General features: G+C 53.9%; 1 protein-coding gene across 1 annotated transcript in view; it reads left to right on the forward strand.

The window, feature by feature from the left end:
- C21H7orf50 (chromosome 21 C7orf50 homolog) overlaps positions 1 to 15,225 on the forward strand; it is a 125,069-nt gene that overhangs the window by 89,066 nt on the left and 20,778 nt on the right. The gene's annotated exons all lie outside the window — the stretch shown is intronic.

A 15,225-nucleotide genomic window follows, 5' to 3' on the forward strand; every position in this document is an offset into this window, starting at 1 on the left:
GTGGGTGAGCTGGGCGGGCGGGCCAGACTCCCCTTGGTCGAAGGGCACAGCAGAGCCCCATTCTCTGTCCAGCCCAGGTGTAGACCCCCTTGGCCCTCTTGTCATTGCCTTAACTTTTCAGCCCAACACCAGAAGTGAGTTTGTGGGGTAGGCATCTGGCCACTCCTGGCGCTTCACACTGCTGGGGAGCCTTACTCTGCCAGCTCTTCTTCCAGGCGCCCAGAGCAGCCTCTGGAGGTATTTATTGCATATGTCATCACCCCCAAGACATCATTAATGCTGCATACACCACTGCTTAATGAACCACTGTAAAGGAAACAATTGGCCAATTAAATTCTGACACGTCAGTTTTAAGAAGCATCCCAATTTTAGAAATGTTAAAATGAGAGAAAATGTGTCTTAGCAGCAATGAAATACAATCCTCTTATTTTAAGTTGCATCAGGGCTCAGAAAGCTTATGCAACTTGCCCAAGGTCACACAGCAGATGGTGAGATCTGGACTTGGCACCCAGTCCGCCCAAGTGAAGCACTCTGCTGTCTGAGTGGCCTTAGCAGAGTTCTGTTCAGAGCCCCTGGAATGCCAGGTCCACTGAGGTCTGCGCACAGGGTGTTTGGTGGCCAGAAGAATGGCTGCTTGTAGCTGAGGTGAGCTGACAGCACTCAGGTCACCTGCACTGTCTTGTCTGCAAAGAAAGACTTACTCTGCCAAGCAGGCAAACAGGGTCAGAAGAATGGCAGAGAGTCTGTGTGTAGGGAGGAGGGGGGTGGGAGATCTTCAAAGTAAGCCCACTCTCCAGCTGAGCCAAGATCAGCATTTTATAGCTAGGGAATGTAAATAGGCTCCAGAGGGTTGCAGCTTCATATCATGCTGCTAGCTGATCCCCAACCATTCAGGCCAGTTCCCATGGATGAGCCTGGCGTCCGTGGGGACAGCAGCACCATCCTGGGCAGACGTGGACTGGGGTGTAAGGGTCGTGTAACGGACGTGCATCCTGAGTTTCTGACTGCATCACACTCAGATGTCACTTTGTGAAAATCGTGCAGTTGGCCTCCCCTGGATTGCTGGTGAGGGTTTCTGAGGAGTAGGAGTTGGGGGCCCCTGGCCCCCAGCGCCCCAGGGCCCCAGGGCTGAGCCTTTGTAGCTGCCTTTGCTGCAGCCATCCCAAGGCTGGTGTCCTAATTGTGCACTGCACTCTGCAGTGAAAAGGGAGACTCCGGCCCAGTTTTCTGCCGAGATCATGGAGCTGCCTCTCCCTGGATTACAGAAACATCACAATGGCCCTTTGGTTAGCTTAGTCTGGAGACTTGGCAAGTCTTCCTGGTGATTCTGGAGTGGCAGTTGATAAGAAAGACTGCATTCCACTCTGAGGGGACTCTGGACGACTGGCTGGGGACCTGGGAGTAACCTGCTACACTGAGTCATTCTCTTGGGGGCTGGAGACCGGGATGTGGAGGATTCCAGCTGCCCTAACCTGGACAGAAAGGCAGGGTCATCTTCCTTTTGAAAGGTGAACCTTCTTTCAGCCATGATGTGCTTACACTGTACATTTGATCCTAAGTGACGTGTTGATCAGGGACAAGGAATGGTCAAAGTTAATTTGTTTTTTTCTTATGAGTGTGGTTTTAGAGTAGGTTCTGTATGGTGACTTACTTCTGTGTGGTTCCATTAATGCAAGTAAATGTTCTTCAGGGCTCCAGTAAAGTATAGTAGACTTTGATAAGGCAGCGTGGAGGGCTTGGTAAGAGACAGCGTCCCATCGTAGGAAAGCCAATGGGCTAGATGGGAAGCATGTGACTGATGTCTAGCTGTTGGTTCAGAGCTGGGACCGTTGTTTCTCTGTTGTCTTCACCGGCATGCACACCCACAAAGGCAGAGAACAACTTGGCATGTCATTGGACTCATCTGATCAAACTTTTCTGCCCCAGTTTTAGCCAGGAAGAACTCACCATCCAGCTCCCACATAACACAGTTAATAAAGATACTCTGTTTCTTAGAGAAAGCTGTTCTTTGTAGTTATATACTTTTATTTATATAATTTTATGTCTAGATTTTATACTATATACATACACACAAATTATGTAATAATGTTAACCCTACAAATAGAACAGTCAGTTACTTTATCAGAAAAAAAGCTCCTTCTTCCAGAATGGCAAAGGAATTGCAATTAGTGTGGGCATAGCGAGGTGACCCACAGGCCAGTCTTAGAACGGAGGGACGGGGCATGGGGATGCTGCTTGGGACGGGAACCCACTGGAGGAGGCCCGAGTGAGGGCTTCACATTGGCTGGGCTGTTGCTGGGTGAGGAGAAACCTTCCTTCCTCTGGGTCCTGGGCCTGGGAGCACAGGCTCCTCACCTCCTTTCCCCACAAACACAGTGGAGTGTGGTATATAGTGAAGGTAGACGTGATGTCTGGGCTTTGCTTCAGAGTCATCCGAAGCTAGGGCAGGAGTGGAAAGACGAGCCATACTGCTGAACCCACAAGGATTCAACATAATTTTGTGTATCTTTGGGATCTCCTGTAAAATTTCCAAAAGAGGGGGCCAAAGACAGAGACCGCGTACCACTCCTCCCAGCACAGGGGCAGGTCATACCAGGCCTGGGGCCTGGGCTCGACAGGACCTGGGCTCAGCTTGGCGGCCTCGGCCTCGCAGGCCCCTGTCCCCGCCTCAGCCTCAGCCTGGGTGGAGCCTCGTGGGCGCGAAGATTGCAGGCATTGGGCCCCTGTGGGACTTAGCAGGAAGAACTGGAATCTGGAGGCTGGCTGTTTGCTTTTCTTCCTCTGAAGCCTTTCATCGGCGTTAAAAATAGCGTGCTCAGGAGCATTTCCTGAACAGAGTGGGAGTGGGCGTGGAGGAGCTGGCACCCAAGTGGGCCTGTGACAGCCGGCTTGGTCCCGGAGTGCAGCCACCTGCCCGGCAGGCTGCACCTGTTGTCTTCTGCCCAAGAAGCTCAGGAGTGGTGAGGCCAGAAGGGCTGCCGTTTCCACAACAGCAGAAGACCCCAGCCCTCAAGTCTGGCCAATGTGCCAGTATTCTACTGGGCGGGGGCTTTGGGAGAGAGTGGGAGATAGTTCTGCTTGGTACCCCCAGCACAGCCTGTCAGGCAAAGGCAGGAGGGGCCCAGGCTCCACAGTCTGGAAAAATGTGGGCTTCGGGCAGGGAGGGAGGGGTTTGCTGGCTGCTGGGCCTTTGGCCAGTCCTGGAGCCCAGTGAGGACTGAGCGAGGCAGGGTCCCGACAGTGGCCTTACTCCTTCTGGCTTGAAAGTTGAGCTGTCACTGACATATGCAGCTTATGTGGGGACAGCTTGTCTGAGCCACACCCAGCCCCCCCATACTGGGGGCACAGAAGTTGCTTTTTTGGTTGTGTTTCTGTTCTGGAGCTCTCCTTTTTTTCCCTGCCTTTTTAAATAATTATAGATTCCCAGGAAGTTGCAAAAATAGCAGAGAGCAGTCCTTGTACCTTTCCCCCACTTTCCCTGATGGCTATATTCTGCATGGCTCTAGAACAATACCAAAACCAGGAAGCTGCTGTGGGCACTGTGACACAATGCTCTTGCCATGACCACCAATGGCAAGACACAGAAAGTCTTCTCCACCACCATGCTGCCCCTTACAGTCACACACACACTCTGCCCCTTCCTGGCAGCCACCCATCCCCTCTGTGATTGTGTCCTCACAAGGATGTTACATAAATGGAGCCATCTGGTGTGTGTCCTTTGGGGATGGCTGTTTTCACTCATCCTGATATCCTGAGAGATTCAAGTTTTTTGTCGTGTACCATTGGACCACTCCTTTTTACTTCCCAGCAGCAGTCAGGGGACAGAGGGCCGGGTTAATGTTCACTCACCGCTTGGAGCTCAAGCTGCATCCATCTTGGAACTACTACAGACCAAGCAGCCCAACAGTTGTGACAGGTTTCTGCGTGGACATAAATTTTCATTTCTCAGTTGCTGGGTCATAGGGCACGTGCATGTTCAGTTTTTGAAGAACCAGCCAGATGGTTTTCCAGGACAGTCGCAGCATTTGTGCCCTCCCAGCGGCCGAGTGTGGCCTTGTTGGCCCTGGCGGTCATCCCCGCAGCTCTCCCCTGCTCCGGCAGGTGTGGCCTGGTCCCTCCTCGCGTTCTTGGTTTGCTGATGCGCCGTGATAGCACGCGTCTCTCTGTGTGCTTGTTTGCCATCCCTGTACCTTCTTTGGGGACGTGTCTGTCTCTCCCATTTTCTAGTTGGGTTGTTTGTTTTCTTCCTGTCAAGTTGCAAGAGTTCTCTGTGTGTTCTAGATATGAGACTTGTGTTACTCATGGAGTTTGTAAATACTTTGGCCTGGCCTGTGGCTCGTCTTTCTGCCCCCTCAGCAAGGTCTTTCGAAGAGAAGAGAAAAGCTCCTCACTTTTGGTGAAGTCAGTTTTTTGATTTTTTTTTTTTTTAATGGATCTGCGTTTAGTGTCATGTTTAAGAAGTTCTTCACTAATTCCTATGTCCCAAAGACTTTCTCTTATGTTTTCTTCTAAAAGTTTTATATTTGATAGATAAGTCTATGATCCATCTGAGTTCATTTTTGTATGTTAATATTTCTGAGGATTAGGTCAGGTTTTTGTTTTGTATAGTCTCTATACCCAGGGTAGGGCTCAAACTCCCGACTTGGAGATCAAGTGGCACCCTCCTCTGTCTGAGCCAGCCAGGCACCCCCTTTTTTTTTTTGAATAGACTATTTTAATGCCAGTTTTAGGTTCACAGCGAAGTTGAGCAAAAGGTACAGAGATTTCCCATATTCCCCTGTCCCCACACATGCACAACCTCCCCCCATTATCTGCCCACCCCACCCCCCGCATGGTGCATTTCTCACGGTCGATGAACCTACAGCGACTTGTCATCACCCAGAGTCCATGGCTCCCGGTAAGCATGCAGTCTGGGTGGCGTACATTCTGCGGCTCTGACAGATGTGGAGGACAGACATCTGCCCTACAGCACCATACAGAGGAGACTCGCCTCCGGAAGAGCCTCTGTGCTCTGCCGATTCCTCCACGCCCTCCACCCACATAACCCCTGGCACCCACTGATCTCCGCAGTGCCACCTTTTCCAGAACGTCATACAGTTGGAATCGTTCAGTGGAAGCCTTTCCACACCGGCTTCCTTCACTGAGGAACGCACATTTACGGCTCCTCCTCCGTGCCCTCCATGGCTTCAGAGCTCACTTCTTCTTAGTGCTGCACAATATCCCACTGTCTGCATGGACCACAGTTTGTTTATCCTTCACCTGCTGAAGAACATGCTGGCTGTTTCCAAATTTTGGCAGTTAAGAATACAGCTGCTGTCAACATCTGTGTGCAGGTTTTGACGTAGAGCTAAGTTTTCAGTTCCTTCGGGTAAATACCAAGGAGGATGACTGTTTGGATCATGTGGTGAGAATATGCTTAGTTTTGTAAGGAACTGCCAAACCATCCTCCAGAGTGGCCGCCCCACCTCGCATTGCCGCCAGTACCCCACGGCTCCGCGTCCTCGCCAGCACCTGCTGGGGTCGGTGTTACGGGTTTTGGCCATCCTCCTGGGTGTGTGTGATACATGACGTTGAGAATTTTTTTTATGTTTGTCATCTGTACATCTTCTTTGGTTCAAGGTTCCTTTTTCACCTGTGGATGTCCTATTGCTCCAGGATCATTTGTTGAAAAGACTGTCTTTCCTCCAATGACTTACTTTTACACGTTTGTCAAAATTCAACATGTGGGGGCGCCAGGGTGGCTCAGTGGGTTGGGCCTCTGCCTTCGGCTCAGGTCATGATCCCAAAGTTCTGGGATTGAGTCCCGCAGGGGGCTCGCTGCTCAGCGGGGGGCCTGCTCCCCCCCCCCCCCCGCCTGCCTCTCTGCTACTTATGATCTCGCTCTGTCAAATAAATAAATAAAATCTTTAAAAAAAAATTCAACATGTGGATGAGACAGTTTTGAGCTCTCTGTCCCTGACATTCTGTTCGTGCATGTGTCTCCCTCCATCAGTAGCATGCTGTCTTGACTGCAGTAACTAAACAGTAAGTCTTAAAATGAAATAGAGTGATCCTTCCTACTTTGTTTTCCTTTTTCAGAATTACCCTAAGTATTCTAGTTCCTCCGATCTGCCATATGAATCCTAGAATCATCTTGTATATATATGTGCGAAAAGTCTGGCCGCGGTTTTGCACGAAAGTGGTCTCTCCTCTTGGGAGGAAATGGCTTTACCAGGTTGGGTTCCAGTCCGAGAACGCAGCCCATCTCCCATTTCCTTACATGGATTTCTTTCATCTGATTTCTTTTTGGTTTTCAGCATACAGATCCTGAATATGTTTTATTGGATTTCCAACTAAGTTTTGTTTTGTTTTGTTTTGTTGAGCAATTGTAGGTGGCATTGTATTTTATTTGTTTTTTTGTACACTTTTTGCTAAGTCCTACAAATACGATCAACTTTTGCGTGCTGATCCTCTGTCCTGTGATCTTGCTGGATTTGTGAGTTCTCAGAGTTATTTTGTAGGTTCTTTGGGATTTTGTGTATTGACCGCCATACCATCTGTAAATACAGGCTGTTGTATTTCTTCTCTTCCAATCTGAAGTTTTTGGTTCCCTTTTGCTGCCTGGTCATGCAGGCTTAGGACTCTGCTAGCAGTGGGCTAGCAGTAGTAAGAGGGTCTTCCTGCCTTGCTCTTGGACTGGCGGAGCAGGTGGGGGTGTGGATGTTATTTCTCAAGTTGAGGAAGCTTCCCGCAATTAGCAAGTTTCTAAGGAGGTATGTCATGAATGGGATTTGAATTTTGTCCTGTGCTTTTTCTGCCTCAGTTGATAGGATGGTGTGTTCTTCCTTCTTTAGTTGGTTGATAAGGTGGATTATACAGATTGATTCTTGAGGACTGAATCAGCCCTGCGTCCCTGGGTAAACAGTTGCAGTCTGCGGTTCTTTGTATGTGTTGCTGATTATGATCGTTGCGTTTATATTCATGAGGGATGTCGGTCTGTGGTTTTCTCTGTTTCGTGCTGTCAGGCTGGTACTGGCTTCATGGCTGCGCTGGGAAGTGGCCCCTCCTGGCCTGTGCCAGGCCAGAGCTTGCGTGGAGCTGCCTCGTGTCCTTCTGTCAGTGGGTGACAGAACTCCAGGGAGACTGCTTGGGCCTGGGCGAGAGGCTCTCTAGGAGACATCCCACGGCTGGAGTGATGGGGGCCCTGGCCTGCCAGGGAGGGAAGGGGCTGACGTGGCCTGGAGACCAGAGCTGGGAAGGCCTTCAGCTGTACTTGGCTTGGCTTCCTCTTGCTTATGGCTGACAGCAGACCCTGCTCGCCTGTGGCTTTACTACTTAGCCCCCCGTGTGCCACGCACGGCTTCTGTCCATCAGACACGCCACAGCCAGGCTTCTGTCCATCAGACACCACGCCCGGCAGGGCCTCTGCCTGGAGGCTCAGTGGGAGGAAAGTGCTGTGTCCCGGAGCTTTGTAGGGTGTACCTGTCCGTATCCAGGTGGGGATTCCAAACCCCCTGCAGCGTATCCTGTGGATTTCACCAATGATTGGTCCTCTGGGAGGCCGCGTGCCCGGAAAGTTGGGCATGCGGATGGACCAAACATTCTAGTTAGTAATGTCTATGTCCAACACAGTTATTCTTTCTATCATGACTCAGAATGATCAACATGATCTTGGAGGCCTGGCACCCTGGTTTTTTTTTTTGTTTTTTTTTAGATTTTATTCATTTGCTACAGAGAGAAAGAGAGATCATAAGTAGGCAGAGAGACAGGGGGAAGCAGGCTCCCTGCTGAGCAGAGAGCCCGATGCGGGGCTCGATCCCAGGACCCTGAGATCATGACCTGAGCCAAAGGCAGAGGCTTAACCCACTGAGCCACCCAGGCTGGCACCCTGGTTTTGAAGGCTAGTTTGTATTGCCTCTGGGGGAAGGTCTGGTGAGTATTTCATGGTTCTAGAACTCCCAGCCTCATGGGGTAGCTCTACATTCCTCCCGTGGCCCAGCCACCCAGCTTCTCATCTGCTGCATGCGGGCCTCCATGCCCCCTCCCAAGGACTTGTGTGCTCACTGTACCCCTTTCTCCCACATACCACAGGCTGTGCTCTTACCTTGGGTCTCAGGTACTGCGTTCCCACCACTGTTTTTCTTGACCTTCATCCTCCCCCAGACGTTTCAAACACAACACGTTAACATCATCTTACTCTCCAACTATACTCCCTAATTGTCTCCTGAGTATTTTAGTCTTCTCATGGAATCTCACTGTGGGCAGGTGTCTCTGTCACTTCAGGCCACTGTAGCAGAATGCCGCAGCTGGCGTGGTTTACAGACAGACAGTGATTTCCCACAGTTCTGGAGGCTGGACGTTCCAGATCAAGGTGCTGGCACGGCCGGGTTCTGGGGAAGGCCTCCCCCGGTTCACGGAGGGCCATCTTCAGGATGTATCCTCACACAGTGGAAGGGGCGAGGGAGCTCTCTGGGTCTCTGCCCTCATGACCCGTGCATTTCCCCCAGAACCTCACCTCCGGATAACATCATACCAGGGATTCGGTTCGAGCATATGCGTTTGGAGCACATTCCGACTGTGAATGCAGGCGTTTTTGTCTATTTTTTACCCCACAGTATAGTCACCACTCAGAGGAGTATTTAGTGTGAAAACATTGCTAAACAAATACGTGTGAAATGAGTACTAGTCCCCGATCCCGGCTCTTCCTGACCAGGAGATGCTGAGCTAAGTTGCCTGGAGAGGGTGGGGTTCTGGGTCCCTGGGGTGGACGCAGGAACTGCTGCCAGGCCCACACGGCAGGCAGGGCTCTTGGTCATTCTATCAGCTGGACCTTGTCCCCAAAGGCTCTCAGGCTGTACTAGGTACCATTTCTCTTGGGGCCCCTACCCTGAACCCCACAGGTTCAGTGAGTAGCCCTGTGCCTGCTGCTCTGCAGTGAGGCCCGGGCTCAGACAGCTGCTGGGAAGCATGGCCTGGCAGTGCCTGCTGTGGGGGAGAGCCCCACCTGCCCAGTGCCCGGGCCTTTGCATGTGCCCCAGGGGTGGTAGAGCGTAACTTGCAGGGACTGGAAGGGACAGTGGGTCTGGAGTAGCCAGGTCTGGCACATATGGGGTCCTCACTGAGTCCCAGGCCATTCCTCTGTGAAGTGTGGGTACGTGGTAGAGGGCATGAGAGTGCACTCAGAGCCATGTGTCCTGTCCCTGCGTGTGGTGTGCCAGGCCAGCTCCTCCCCTTCCCGCTCCCTCTCCCAGGGCTGCTGCTGAGTCACCGAACCAGACAGGGGGTGCGAAGACAGTCAATCAGAGGGCTCTTAAAGCTGAGTAGTGACCCTGGAATGCACTAGAAAATCAGCACGTAGATCTTCTCGGACTCGGAAGTCCCAGAATGGAGTCCTTTCCAGGAAACTGGCAGTCTTGGGAACTTTTTAAATAACAGTTCTGAGTCTCAGTTTCCTTATCTGTAAAGTGGGGATGCTGATGCCTGCATTCCAGGGATTAAGCAAGACAGCACAGGCGAGAACACGGGGCACAGAGGCTGTCTCCACCCTGCCCCCTGCCTTCCCCTTCATCCATCTGGCTCTAGCACAGGCCTCTGCAGTCCCTGTGTGCCTGCCCCCATCATCACCGTTGAGCAAGCCTCTGTGTGGATCAGCCTGTGGGTGGGGGTGAAATGACCCAGAGGAAAAGCACAGAAAGGGTCCATCCCAAGGGCGCTTGGGTGGCTCAGTCATTAGGCATTTGCCTTCGGCTCAGGTCATGATCCCAGCATCCTGGGATCGAGCCCTGCATGGGGCTCCCTGCTCGGTGGGAGGCCTGCTTCTCCCTCTCCCACTCCCTCTGCTTGTGTTCCCTCTCTCGCTGTTTCTTGTATCAAATAAATAAAATCTTTTAAAAGAGAGAGAAAGAAAGAGTGAGTCTGTTCTGGCTCCTGCACCTTGGAGATCCTTATCAGACTGGGAAGATGGGACAGCCACACCTGCCAGCCAGCACACAGTGGGCAAATGAAGAAATGGCTTCTTGAGCTGTCCCAGCAGCCACAATACAGAGTGTCCTGGGACGCCTGGCTTCTGACCTCTGCCAGAGAAGTGGTTGAGATGCCCTCTGCATTTGTCCCCAACCAGCCCTTCCACTGGAGCCTCCAAAGGCCCCTGGGTGGATTTGGAAGTCTCCTGGCTGCCTGAGTGTGTTTTTTTTTCTTGCGTCCTAAGATTCACCTGCCGTCTTACAGGAGGGAACACATCCTCCAGAAGATTGAGGTGTTCACATGGTGAGGGAAAATCTTTGTGACTGATTTATTCAGTGGGTCTCTGTTGAACACTTAAACATTTGGCTGGGCAGTGTCTTAGAGCCTTACCCTTCAGAGCCCCCAGCTGAGGGTGGGGGGGACTAGATGTTAATCAGTGGGTTCCAGTGGGTGTCCACTTTGAGAAGGGCTGCGGGGCTGTGATTGGGAGGGTGCTCAGAAGGTGAAGCAGAGGTTTCTCAGAAACTGAGGCAGACTGGTCGTGAGACTCCAGGCAAAGGGAAGAACTTGTGCAAAGGCCCTGGGGAGGAGACAGCAGACCCAAGGGTGCTCAAGAGGTAGAGAAGTGGGAGGGGGGCCAGTGCCGGGACCAAAGCCTGCCAGTCAGATGGGGGGTCCATGTTGTGGGCTGACAAATGGGGAGCGACTGGGGGCACTGCAGCACTGGTTTTTCCTGCCTCTCCTGTCGGGAGCAGCCCGGAAGCAGGGCCTGGAAATAGGCAGACCCCTGCCGGTGGGCTTTTGGTGGCCCAGCTGTGAACGGAGAAGCTGTCCTGAATCGCCGTTCCTCTTCTGAACAACCTCTTTAAATAAGGAACCTGGCGCCGCACCTCTCCTGCCTCCTTTGCAGAGCAGGGCTGGGGTCGGGTATGGGGTCTGGGCGGGGTGGGGTGGGTCTGCGCCCACCGGAGACGACAGTCTCCGCCCACTGCCTGCAGCCACACCCACACGCGGCGCCTGGCCCGCCGGGTCCAGCCCACCGCCCGCAGCCACGCCCGCACGCTGGGTCCTCACACGCCGACTGCCCGCGTGCTTGCGTCACCGCCCGGCCGGCTGGATCCGGTTCCAGCCGAGCCCGGCCGGCCTGACATGCGCAGTGCGCGGGCTCTGCGGCCGGGCGGGCCCTGGGCACACTGACGGCCCGGGACGCGGAGGTCAGTACGCTGAGCCCGGGAGCGGATTCCAGTGGGTGTTGGGGGGTGGGGGGGGCGGAATCGCCCTGCCGGAGCGCGCGGAGGGCCGGGCGCGTCCGGGTGGGGGATGCTGTGGGGGGCCTGGACCGGGTAAGACGGGTTCCCGTAAGACGGCTCGCTGTGAGGGCGGGGTGCCCTTCCCCCATGGGGTCGGGCGCGGGGTCACATCGTCCTGGGAGCTTCGCCCAGCGACACGGGTCCACCTTCCCCCACCTCCTGGGGCCCTAGAGCGCCCTGCTCACCACCTCGACGGTCTGCGCCCCAAACTGTGTCCTGCAGCGGGGGGGTAGGGGTAGTCGTGGGGAGCTTCGAGCTGGGTCCTGCACCGGGGGGAGGTGGGAGGCTCCGAACTTGGTCCCATACTGGCTGGTTTGCGGGGAGACGGGGCGGGATTCGACCAGTATCCTGCACCAGAGGGGAGGGACTCCGAGCTGTGTCCTGCTCCGGGGGTTGCGGGGGGATGGGGTGCGTGGGGGAGACTCTGAGTTGTGTCCTGCCCTGGGGTGGGAGGCGTGGGGGAGGCTCCGAGCTGTGCCCTTAGCAGCTCCTGCCTGGGGAAGGCCTCTGAGACTGACCCTTGCTTGCTGCTTCAGAGAGCTGGGTTCTAGTCTCAGACCCGGGCCATGTGACCCCATGGGAGTCCCCTGGCTCTCCAGCTCTTCTCTGTAAAAGTGGGGAGGGGTCTAAACCGTGTCCCTGCTCTGCACCCTGGGACTCACCTGTCCTTGCCCTTGCCTCTCCTGGGATGGGTGTTGTCCTTTGGCAGGGACACGTCTTCAAAGCTTTCATAGCCCGGGCGGCCTTAACTTTGCAAGGCCCACCCACACATGGCACATCCTTGTTTGGGGGAGTAAAACTTCACAAGGGTATTATTGTTTTGCTTGTGAAATTATGTGACTGTAACTCCTAATTTGGGCATGTGATTTTTTACTGTACATTCAGGAGATCTTGCAAAGTGAGAAAAACCTAACCCTTGGTTTCCAAATGTGATGAAATTATATTTAACAGTTGATGGAATTGACTTAATGAGACCCTGTAGACATTCAGTGAAGCCTTTGTTTGGATTTTGCTGTTTCATGATGGAGCCAGTAACACATTTTGGTTTTTTCCCTGTAGCTCAGATCTTTTGGGGGTCCTGACCAGCCCACAGGGCCCAGAAGGCAGCAGGGCCCCTGAGATGAGGATTTGGATCGAGGTGTCCTGTTTAGTTTGTACCCAGCGGCTCAGCTGTCTCCTCTTCCTCAGGGCCCAAAAGCTGCTGAGGGAGAAAACAGTCCAAAGACTGTTCAGTTGGAGCAGCGTGAAAACATGTTGGAGAGTCTTGTGCAGAACTGTTGGCTATTTTCAGAGAGAGAAGCCGTGTCAGCGCTTCTTACCGCATCACCTCCACGAGAGCTGGCGCTCTGTGCCTGCTCCCAGAGCCCTGGGCCTGCCTTGACTGAGGTGGGGGTAGGTGTTCGCAGTTTTGTAGTATGCTTTCAAACATGAAGAACCTGATTTTTGTTAGTGTGTGGCAAGGTCAGCACTGCCAGATTAGGAATGAGTGTCAGATTTTTTGGCAGTCGTTTAGAAGCATATTTTTTTGTATATTACATGTTATTTCTAGACTCATTTACGAGTCATACTTAATACTCTGCCTGGCTCTGCCCGGTCTGGTGTTTCCAGATTAAACACTATGTGCAGCCTTCATTCAGTTCCTGGCCAGTTCCACGTTCCCGGAAATGAAAGGAAGGCAGATTCAGAGTTTACTGGGAAGGAGGTGGGCGTGGCTGGGGGGCCTGCTGTGAGCATGGGGCAGGGCCTAGGGTGTGACCTTTGCCTTCCAAGCTAGCCCTCAGGCCTAGAAGCTGTAACTGACACTCTGCCTGACGCTGTTGACCTGCCTGGTGTACCTGGGCTCCACGCCTGTGCTGAGTCCAGATCATGAGTTCCCTAAAATCAAATGAGGGCCCAGTCAGCCAGTCCTACTTGTGGATGACAAAGTTCATACCAAGAGGAGTCATCAACCCAAGGCAGCATGGGATGGCAGCAGGGGGGACGGGGGCGGCATGGCCCTCAGGGCCTGGAGGTCCGGGAAGACCCAGTGAGCTTCTTGCCTCCAGTGAGAGGTTAGCCTTTCCCTTTAGAGGGGTGGCATCCGCACCTTCTCTGGGTGGCTATGAAGGGCTGGGGCTCTGCCTGGCCCGGTCCTATGCCTGCCTGCTGGGAGGCTTGGCAAGGAGGGTCCCTCACAGCCTCTTTGGGGACTCGGCCTGCTCTCAGAAGGCTCTAAGACTGTGCTGAAGCAGGCAACAGTGTCTGCCATAAATCCCCAGTAAGAAATGCTGACCCCTCGACTCGGCGGGGTGGACCCACTTACCAGCTTCGTTCTCCGTGGAGTCGACGTTCTTCTGATGAAGAGCATGGAGCCTTCCCTGTCCTCGTGCCCTCCTTTGCCATGTTTTCTGTGATCTCGTGGCCCTGAAGACGTCCCCGAGCCTCTCCACAGCCTGTGCAGACTTCAGCCACACCCTGGTGCGCTCTCCCAGCCTGAGGGGACACTCAGGTTGACATCTGAGTGTGTGTCCTGTGAGCTGCCCCCCTCCCCTGTTCTCCCTCCTCAGCTGCTGCAGTTGGCATTCTCCTGGTCCACATCACCATTCCCTTCCCCCATGGCCTTTCCTCTCTGTGTAACCGTATCCACAGGCTGGGAGGCAGAGTCACAGCTCAGCCTGTTCGCACGTTGGCCCTCTGTCCCCAGCTAGGGCCCCTTGAGAACAGGGTTGCTCTTCACTTCTGTCCCATGGCACCTGATTTGTGCTATGCCATGGACGTCCACCCCAGATGGTGCTCTGGGCAAGGCAGTGCCGAGATGGACCACGTTCCATGTTGAACCAAACTCCAGTGACGGTGCTGACTTAGCGGTGCCCCATCAGGGCCGGCCCACCATTCCTGCGAGGAGGGGCGGCTTGCTGGAGTCTCTACCAGTCAGGACTCTCTATGGCAGAGACGGGGCTGGCTGCAGACAGTTCCCTCTGGCCAATGAAGTAGGAGGAGGAAGGTGTCACCGAGGTCTTCCAGGTGGCTTTCCCCATTGGTCCCCAGTCCCTGTGGGCAGCACTTGCACACCTCCTTCCCTCTCAGACAGGAAAGTAGAGATTTGTCTGCCCCCATCTCCTCCCAAACCCTAGCCTATCTGCTCCTGGTGTCTGCTGCCACTAGAGAGAGGGCCCTCCAGGGACAGGGACAGGGCTGGACATGCGGACTGTAGATCAGTGGACAGACCAGCTGTGAAATGGTAGATGTGTCCTAAATAAAAGGAATGATTTGCAATATCAGAGGACTTTGTATCCAGAGAGCTAACCTGACCTTTGTGAAGATGGCATCTCAGGGCTGGAGGTCACTTCCCTCTGCAGACACCTGTGGCGTCACACCTCAGGAGTGGGGCTGGGCAGAGCTCTCTCTGCTGGCTTGGGGCCAGCCTGTCTCCCAAGGACCCAGTAAGCTGGTCCCAGCACGGTGTGGGAGAGCAGTGGCATCCTGACGCCCATCTCAGGCTGAAGCTCCGTGGGACTGTTCACAGGGTTTTGTGGGGCCAGTCATCTTGCCCAGCTCCTGTACCCACGTCTGTGTACCTGGGAGCCTTTGGGCTTTTCAGTGCATATGGGTCTCTGACAAACTTCACCCTCACACCACAAACTCCATTTCTGCCCTGGGGTTACGAGAAACAGCAGTAGAAGCTGAGCCACCCGGCACTCATGACCCATGCTGGTCTCCTGGCCCTGGGTTGTGTGGTGCTCACAGCCTGCCCAGCACAAAGTGACACTGTGTGGCGGCGGAGGTAGCCCCCGTGGCTGGGAAGCTGAGACTGGGAGGCGGCGCCCACTGACAGTCCAGCCCCTGGGATTTGAAGAACATTGGTGTGGGACACCCTCCCTGGAGTGATGGACAAGATTTTACCCCTTGGACGACAACTCCTCCCTGAAAACCAAGGAGGTGAGCTCCATTGGGGTCCTGGAGTCTGTTCTTTGAGGCGTGTTCCTGTGTGTGT

Source organism: Meles meles, chromosome 21 (genome assembly GCF_922984935.1).
Source record: "Meles meles chromosome 21, mMelMel3.1 paternal haplotype, whole genome shotgun sequence".
Taxonomy (NCBI): Eukaryota; Metazoa; Chordata; class Mammalia; order Carnivora; family Mustelidae; genus Meles; species Meles meles.